This window comes from Dreissena polymorpha, chromosome 5 (genome assembly GCF_020536995.1).
Source record: "Dreissena polymorpha isolate Duluth1 chromosome 5, UMN_Dpol_1.0, whole genome shotgun sequence".
NCBI classification, from domain to species: Eukaryota; Metazoa; Mollusca; class Bivalvia; order Myida; family Dreissenidae; genus Dreissena; species Dreissena polymorpha.
Window position 1 is genome coordinate 71,483,370 of NC_068359.1, and position 9,080 is coordinate 71,492,449.

The 9,080-nt window shown below is 35.2% G+C and overlaps 1 long non-coding RNA gene across 2 annotated transcripts; it reads right to left on the reverse strand.

The window, feature by feature from the left end:
* Window positions 1–4,289: 4,289 nt before the first annotated feature.
* LOC127880568 (uncharacterized) lies at window positions 4,290–7,684 on the reverse strand. Of its 2 annotated transcripts, none has more exons than XR_008049586.1 (3): window positions 7,659–7,684; window positions 7,283–7,369; window positions 4,290–4,475 (listed from the first exon to the last, which is right to left on the reverse strand). It is a non-coding gene; the product is annotated as an uncharacterized LOC127880568 (long non-coding RNA). The 2 variants fall into 2 exon arrangements; XR_008049585.1 differs by having other exon boundaries at window positions 7,601–7,669.
* Window positions 7,685–9,080: the final 1,396 nt, after the last annotated feature.

Here is a 9,080-nt window from a genome sequence, read left to right on the forward strand (position 1 = left end):
GGTACTGTGATCTGTTGCAAAATGAAGTACTGCATTTAAACGATACGCATTGCACTGATGTTTTTTTTGCGCAGGATAAAGTCATCATTATCGATGAGGTCAAAAGGTAGTGTTGATTAATTCGACGTTTCTTTGTTTCTGCATCATTCTGTATCAAACCTGCATCCATTGAGGAGCTGTGGTTATTTATTACTCGAGTACTCGTTCAATCGCACAATAAAACTAACGTAAAACAAAATAAGAAATAAAAACACATACTTCATAATTTAATATCTCAAGGACATTCTTAAGCTTTTATCAACGCAAGACAATCGTTAACAATGTATGTCCAGTTGAACTAGCTCATAGTACGTTATCAGCATTCCTGGGCATTTCAAATACAGTTGATTAGCATAACATTGTTTCAATCATATGTATTAAACTGTTATATATTCATTTGTTAAAACGATACACGTAAAATGAACCAATTAATTATCATCATTCTACTCCAACCCTACAGACTGCTGTAATGTTTGTCCGAAATCGGAAACAGTAAAAATAGATAATATTATCTCTATCCACAAACATTGTAATCCTAATTTGTTAATGTGCTATTAGTTGTAAATTTACACGAGCATTCCTATATATAGCTACTTTATATTACGAGCAGTTTAAATGGGAAACATAGAAGTATGCACTCAAACATGCGTACCCATTCGTTCCATGTATTACCAATTTGTTTAATGCAAACACGACTGTAACACGTTCCAGTAACAAGTGTCACAGAATAACAACGTTCATAATACCTGCATTTATTTCGCAATAAGTAGGGACACCAACACTGTCGTTGAAAATACAATGTAAAAAGCTCTATTAATTTCTGATACTAACATGAATATGTATACGCTGTGTGGACAAACGCCCTATGTCCACTCTGAACATCAGAACAGACTGCTCGGTCTGGCCGTCGCTGTGGTTGCCATGGCAATTTTGAACTGACCTCAGCGGTACTTGTACCATCCTTGTACAAGGTTGCGCCGAGGTACTTGAAGCTTGTAACTCGTTTAAGCTTCTCGCCGTCCAAGATGTTGGTCGTTAAATACAATATATGTTGATGTATATTATATTGTATTAAAAACGAAAGTTTAATTTGTAATCACCCGTTATATTTAAATTACAATCCTTATTGTGAGATATCCATGTATCTGACTGTACACACATCACATGATTGTGCCATGTTCACACTTTGTGCGTTTCTTTTATGACGTTTCATGCTCGTTCCACCTCAAGATCGCGATATCTTCGCGTCATCGCTGAGTACAATGCCATGTGATTGTTTGTTAAATGTGTTAATAAAGCTCACTTTTTCTCTTTGTTAACTTTCTGCTTTTGTTATTTGAATGTTCCTAATTAATGTTCCGCCATTGTCGTGTAATTTAGAATTAAACGCCGTCATGTGCTACCACGAGTATCTTGTGTAATTGCGCTTCTCGTTTATGGTCTGTGTCGTTGAAATAGTGAAACTTTGCTTCTATAGGGCGGGATGATTTCGATTTGCGTCTTATGTTTAAGCGTTTATACTGTTGGTTGCGTGGTGGCCACCATCAGCGGATAAAGCAATCCTCGATGTCACAAGTATTGGCAATGTTTATGTTGTGGCAACCTACTTTTCATGAATGTTTAGTTTGTGGTTCGTGATGACCTGTGCGAAGGTTAAGTGTCTCGTGCAAATACCGACGCTATTGTCTCTTAAAGGCTTCCTCACACACAGGCGAAAGTCTCCCGACGTTAACTTGCGTGTACTGGCGAATAAGACTTCAGCGAAATTCGTTCTCATTAGTATATGTAAGTTGCACATAGTTGGTGGTGTTCGTATGGATGCGTTTGTGAGCTTTTGCGTCCGTTGCGATTATCTCTGTTCGTCGGAAAATTTTAAACATGTTCAAAAATTGTTGACGAATGAAAGTTTCGTCTATCGTTCGTTAAAATTTGTTTCAATACGTTAGCCGATCGGAAAGTCTTCGCATAGCGTTCGTCAACTGGCGTTAGAGGTCGCAGCTCTCAGCTAATTTGCATATCATGATTACTTGATTTGCATATCAAGCGAAATAGGACGATCAGAAAAAAAATCTTTGCGATAGCTTGCGAACTTTTGCGAACTATAGCGAGGATTTGCGTATTGTAGTGAATTCAATCCGACGCATTTAAGCGACATATAACGATAAGTTAACGTTCAGAAAACGAACGGTATACGCTCGTATACGAATCAATCCGAAGGGTAACTACGATAGGCGAATCTTTGCGAATCCATCCGAATAATAGCGCTCCTGATTGTTTTAGTAGTTTGTTGCAGACATATGCCTATATTTCATATATATAATGTTGAAGGTATCATAATTTCTTCGTCAAATGGAAGATATACAACGCCTGAAACTGCTGTATGTTGCTGTTGGACTTGAATATTGTCAAAAAACGCATAATTTGTTAAATCTTCGAAGTGGTCTTAATAGCGGAACTTTACTGCAATACCCTATTTCAAAACACAATTTCATTTATAAAAGAAATGTTCACGTAAACACATAACAGTACTGGTCATCTGTAATTTCATATACTTCTCACAACGATGAACCACAGCCCATCCACAGTAAGGCTGATTGTAAAGACATGCTGCATTCTCCACAACTTGATGAAGATCAGGTACCCCACCATGCAGAATGCACTGGTTGACCATGATGATAGAAGAGGCGATCTGGTTCCTGGGGAATGGAGAAGAGGTCGCAACTTGGAGGATACCAGGAATGTCAATATCAGGGGCCACAACACAGCAATAAAAAAATGCAAGATTGTGAGAAACACTCTGAAGCACTGGGTCAACGCTCCAGCGGGATGTGTGCCATAGCAAGACAGGATGGTGCCACATTAGAGATTGAAAAAAGTATAACACATTAGTGGAATAAATTAATAAAGAGTAGTGTTGTTTGTGTATTGGCCTTATAAAGGGAAGTAATAGTAAAAGTAAGACACGAAATTTACGCAAAATCTTAATGAAAAAGACTTCATGCATAATCAACATGCATAGTCGAGTCGGAAAAAAGTTAGTCTTTATTAAAACGCCCGTATGCAGAAACACCGTTTCGGAAATATTTGGCGGTATGCGCAATTATGCGCAAGGTTGCGCTTACATTCGTATCTTTACGCTCTTAATAGCTCCTAATCGCTAAACGAAATAACGAATATTATTTGCGCGACCTAACGCTTTCTAGCGAATTGCAGTAACTGTTCGTCAAACTTCGTAAATCATTCGCACCAAATAGTTCCTCTACGTTCACCTTTCGTTAAAATATTACACAATGCAAAAACATTTCAAACAATTTCGGTAAGAATTCGCTAGAATTCATAAATTTACCCTTTTCGCCAGGCTTCGTCATATGAATTCGTCTATGTGTGAGGAGGCTTTTAAGGATCAAAGTTGGCAATTTGATGGTAATTAAAACCCGATTCTCCTTTGAATACTCTTAATATCACCCAGACGGCTATCGAAAATAGGCAAATATAGATTGCAGTGGGTATGTTCGATTTTTATATGTGTTCGATTGTAATATATTGATACAAATATGTTACAATAACACAAAATAGGCAAGAAAAAATAGAAATTGAAGACGAATTTCATAAAATGCAGCAAAGACAAATTAGCGCCCCGAGCCGATTGTGACGAAGATATTTCGTACATATTTTCCTACAATAACCGAAGCCCGAAGCATTCATCTTTTTATTAGGATCGGCGTTAGTGTTCGTATGTCATATGAATATATATCGCTGCAAGACATTAAGATGATCCGTTAAACTAAATTAAGATTCACATCGTACTGATATACACGATGGCGAATTCGACTGTACAGACAAGATTCACACCGTACTGATATACATGATGGCGAATTCGACTGTACAGACATTTCCGATTTCAGAATTAAATATCTGGCTTATTTCGCATTTTTCGACACATGTTCTTCTTAACTTTTATTTTGATTTACATTGAAATATATGTAGTATAAGTTTTTTTACACATTTTATATAAATTAATAATTATTTGACAATATTATTTTAAATTATAAGTGTCATACGCTTCCTCAATTTCGAATATTGAGTATTTTTCTAAATACCTTCTTTATAAAACGTGAATATCTGTACTATTAAACATTAGAATTAAGATTACAAACTACAACTTGGTGTGTTTCAATAAAAATCAGATATAAAATGCACGCCGACAAATAATTAAATATATAATCCATTTAATTAAAAAAACACGTACATGAATTCGGTATTTTTAATACCAAATGTGTATCATTGGCAATACAGATCAATTGCTACCGTTTATGGTATATACGGTGTATTGCAGCTACAGCAATATTTCTTTCCGTATGGACATTTCTTCCAACCCTTGATGTAGCATTCGCCCTTGGAACACGATTTCTTACACTCGCATTTGCATGGCTCTTCTGAAATTTTCAATTCATATACATGTAATACTATACCAATATAAGGAGTATAAGGTTGCTATGTTCATGCTTTTCAGAGGGCTATGGAACAAATGTACTACAGCACGCCATTAAGATAGATATATATCTGCTGATATACCAATAAGACGTATTATAGGCGTTAAAACGGCATATTTATGTCAACATGAACGACAATATGACACATAAATGTCTCATTTATTGGCGTTTTAGCTCCTTTGAAATTTTGTTATGGTGGTGTTGGAGAGTTTAAACGTAGAATACATGCCTTAACTTAAAATCGACAAATACACCCGATCAAATATACTAACCAAAGGTCAGCATGTTGTCGCCTTTCAACATTAAAATACATGTACGCACACAGGAAAGAACGACAAACGTCATAAATGGTTATTATTGCATATGTTACTATATTTAGTAACAAAATAGGCCGTTTTTTCGCGAATAACTCATGAAAATCTCTGTATTGAGCAAGTGTACAATAACTGGTTATTGGCACACTGTGCCAAAGTCGGTTATTTGCAAACTTCCGGTTATTTCGCACCTGTTGTCCAGTAACGGCGGATCGTCGGCACGCGTTGACGTTACGTAATTAGCGACAGGAGCGTTAAAACAAAATGGCGTCTGCACGGGTTTTTGAATCGCTTTTTTTCTCAAAACCGGCTTTCCGTACTTTTACTTTTCATGCAACTTATAGCGCAATTTATGACGTATGTTGTATGACGTAATTTCTCTGACGAAACACACACGTTTGAGTTAAACTATCTGGATTTTAAAGACATGTTGTATGTGTTTTTTTTTTAAAGTAAAATATTTGTTTAAAGCATCGAACAAAAGCAAAGCGTATTTCGCATTGCGTGTGTATCGTGCATAATTGTAAACTTCGATAGGAATACAATACAATAGCGTGGTTTAAAATAAGTTTCGATAAAGAAATGGAATAATAAAAAAATGTAAGTGCAACTCGTTTCAATTTCATTGTTATAAATATTGATTTAAAGATGTCATTAAGGTAGGCGTGTCGTTATATTTAATTATGTTTTATTACGATATTAATTATTTATTTCGATATACACGATATTAATTTCAATATACACGACCTATGTATACACATGATGAACATATGCAATAAACAGGTCATTAAATGGAGAAAGTGTGCCTTTAGTGGTTATTGGCACACTTGGTGTTTATTTGAACACGGGCTAAAGCCCTCGTGCAAATAACTCACCAAGTGTGTCAATAACCACTAAAATCACACTTCCTCCATATAATAACCTATACTTAAGGTGTATATTTGTTGTTATGATCTGCTGTCTTTTTCCGCATTCGTAACATGATAACACTTTAGAACGATAAATTTCGGGCACGAATTCTCTAATAAATGGACAAGAGAACGGGCGCACCTTTTCATTTGTTGTTGTTCTCTGGCGGAAACAACCCGGCATTCCACAACAATAATTACTATCATAAGCCGTTTTGGCGGGTTATTTGTAACGTGTTGTCGTATTGTCACCCTCAAACCCGCCTACACGCTAGACGATATTCCCGAAGTTATCCATTCAAACAAAGCACAATTCTTTGAGTTTTAAAAAACAGTACATACAAGCGGAACGTGCATGCTAAGTATTCCACGCTTAAAGATCATTTAAAAATATTTTACTTAGAAGAACATTAACATTGACAAAACAAAACACATATAATGATTCAATGAAATTGTATCCCTTTAGATTATATCAGGTAAAAGTATGTCGTACAAGTAATGCACATACTTTAGCAGTAAGCCAAGTGGTTTGGGCTTATTTACGTGGCAGTGTTTTCAAAACTATGCTGCTGCTAGTTTACTTAGTATTTAAAAATATTGAAGCACACTAAGCATATTGGGGGACAAGTTGTTATCTGCTAGTTTTGTATTGAAGTCAACCGACACAATATTTATTCAATAAAAGAAAATACATACACTGCGACATTTAAGATAAAATCAGGATTAAATTTTGTAAACCGTGTTGAAACGGTCAATACAATTCATAAGCTTTAACCGGTTTAAGCGATCGTAAACCTAAAGCTTTGCCCAGATTTACCCATTTATGCCTAGCGTCTTGAAAACAAAGCCTTTGCAAACAGCGTAGACCCAGATGAGACGCCGCATGATGCGGCGTCTCATCAGGGTCTACGCTGTTTGCTTAAAGAAATTTCTGTAAGAAATATTCTAAATATAGAAATAAATATACTAGACATCCCTAATTTTGGAAATAAATTGATCCAATTAAGAAGGATGGGAGAGTCCACTAGGCATAAATGGGTTAGCCTACAAATTAAAAGTTTAAATAAACATTATCCTAGTAGCATCGTTATTTATTTGTTACTTGTATTAGACTATAATTTACTCTTTGGAAAATAATGCTATCATTTAATTGCAGACATCACAATAAACATAATTATCTGGGGTGGTATTCCAGAAACATCTTAAGTCATTTCTTAAATAATTTCAATTAAGTTCAAAATTACAAGTTTTTGTATTCATTACTAGATAAGGAATCACATGTTTCATTTGGTATTCCCAAACTAACATTGACATAATGATGCTATTTGATGTAATTCTTGATGCCAAACTATTGCAATAGGAAATGAAATACTTAAGAAAATTTCCCAATATAAGGATAATAATAAAATTTAACTAAAGATGCTTCTGGAATACGACCCCAGGAATGAACATTCTGAATGTATATCAAGCCTGGTTGTCCGACGTCATGGGTATCAAACAGGAAGTCGCTCGATATATGCATCCAAACCTTTGTAATCGTCCGCCATAGCGCCAGCTAGACAGATGATCAGCACGACAGCAAACAACTTGCTTGGACCCATGATTTGTGATCGTTCTGCAAGCAAATGTGTCGGGATGTAAGTGTGTGAACAATTATAGACATTTGTACTAAATTATTATACAATATATACCGGTATATGCAAGAAATTTAATCACTCTTATTGTTATGCGCAAAGGCAAAAAATTAGTAAAACACTTGTTTAATTTATAATATAATGCCATATTTAAATACTTCGATTAAATTATATTTTGTAAATAAATTAAAGTAGTCTTTTCAAAAGAATACATTAAAACGGGAAGGAACACCAATCCTTTTTCCGGTAAGAAAATGTAATTCCAGGTACCTCAAACAGTGTTTAAAATGCAAAACTTTTACCTCTCTAAATCGCACATATTTATAGCACTTACGCATCTACGTCTTGTCTTATTACACAATGGAGGCTAAGCCGAGTTTAATGCGGTTGATGCAGATGTGTTTGCATCAAAAAAGTATCAAACAGATTATATGAACATGTTGTCTACATTGATGTCGCTTCAGACATATGCGTCGTTTAATAATTTCGCCACGCTTGCGTTCCATGACAATGTTTATATAATATGTGAGCGTATCAAACCGATTACACGCACACGTTTCCATTCTTGATCTCGCTTCAGACATTTGATTCGTTACATTATATCTATATATATCATTAATCCATGATCTAAAAGACGGAAGCAGACAAATATTGCATTAGTGATACTGAAATGGAAAAGCTATGATTCGATTATGGTAACATGCAGATATTAATGAGCCTTAGGCAATATCGGATGAATGCAATACAATTAGACACGCATTGACCATGAGTAATCATTTAAACAGAAAAAAGCACATTATAATAATGAAAGTTGCAATAACCCATTTTCGATTCAAACATAACTTACTATCACGGTTTCAATTCAGTTTTTTTCTCCACGTTTAATACTGCAAATGCTCATTATTTTCGTGACATAATCGTATGGCGATCTGTGTATGTGTTTAAACAGGGTATACTTACGTTGGATAGAAATAACACAAACAATCGATGAATATCATTGAAAAAGAAACTTTAGGAAAGCTGCCCTCGTTTTCAACAAAACGTTGAGTGATTAGATCTCGCTTTAAAGTCCAGGATGTTGCATACAATCAGTTGTAAGAGTGTTTTTTAACACTTGTTTTCAGTTAAATTAAACACATTTTAAAAAATGATGTAATAATTATATTTATAGTATATGATCATTGTTTTAACGAACAGATATGTTTCGTAATATTCATATCAACACTTACCATTGCCAAAACGTGTGGCATGTGCATGCTATGGATACCAGTGCAGACGTTTTAATTGTTTATCCAGGTTTTAACTTCTAGTTTACGTAACGTGTGCAGTTCACAAGACATATGAATATCCATTGTGAATGTGAAGAAGCCGTTGACCATAGTCAAGGATTAAGGAGCAATTTAACATATTCGAGATGAACAAACTAATTAAAAACATATTTCATCTAACAATTAGTTCATATGTTTACTGTTATTAAGAACACATACATATGGCTCGATTGGTCATTGTCGACTCGAGTACTACTTGAATGTACCCCGGGTACTTTTAAGTATACTTTAATGCACCCCGGGTACTTTTAAGTATACTTAAATGTGCCCCGGGTACGGAACATATACTAACTCGTACCCGGCCAATTTGGACTGTGCCCGAGTTTCATTCCCGCTCAACATCCGATGTCGTAAAACGCGCTAT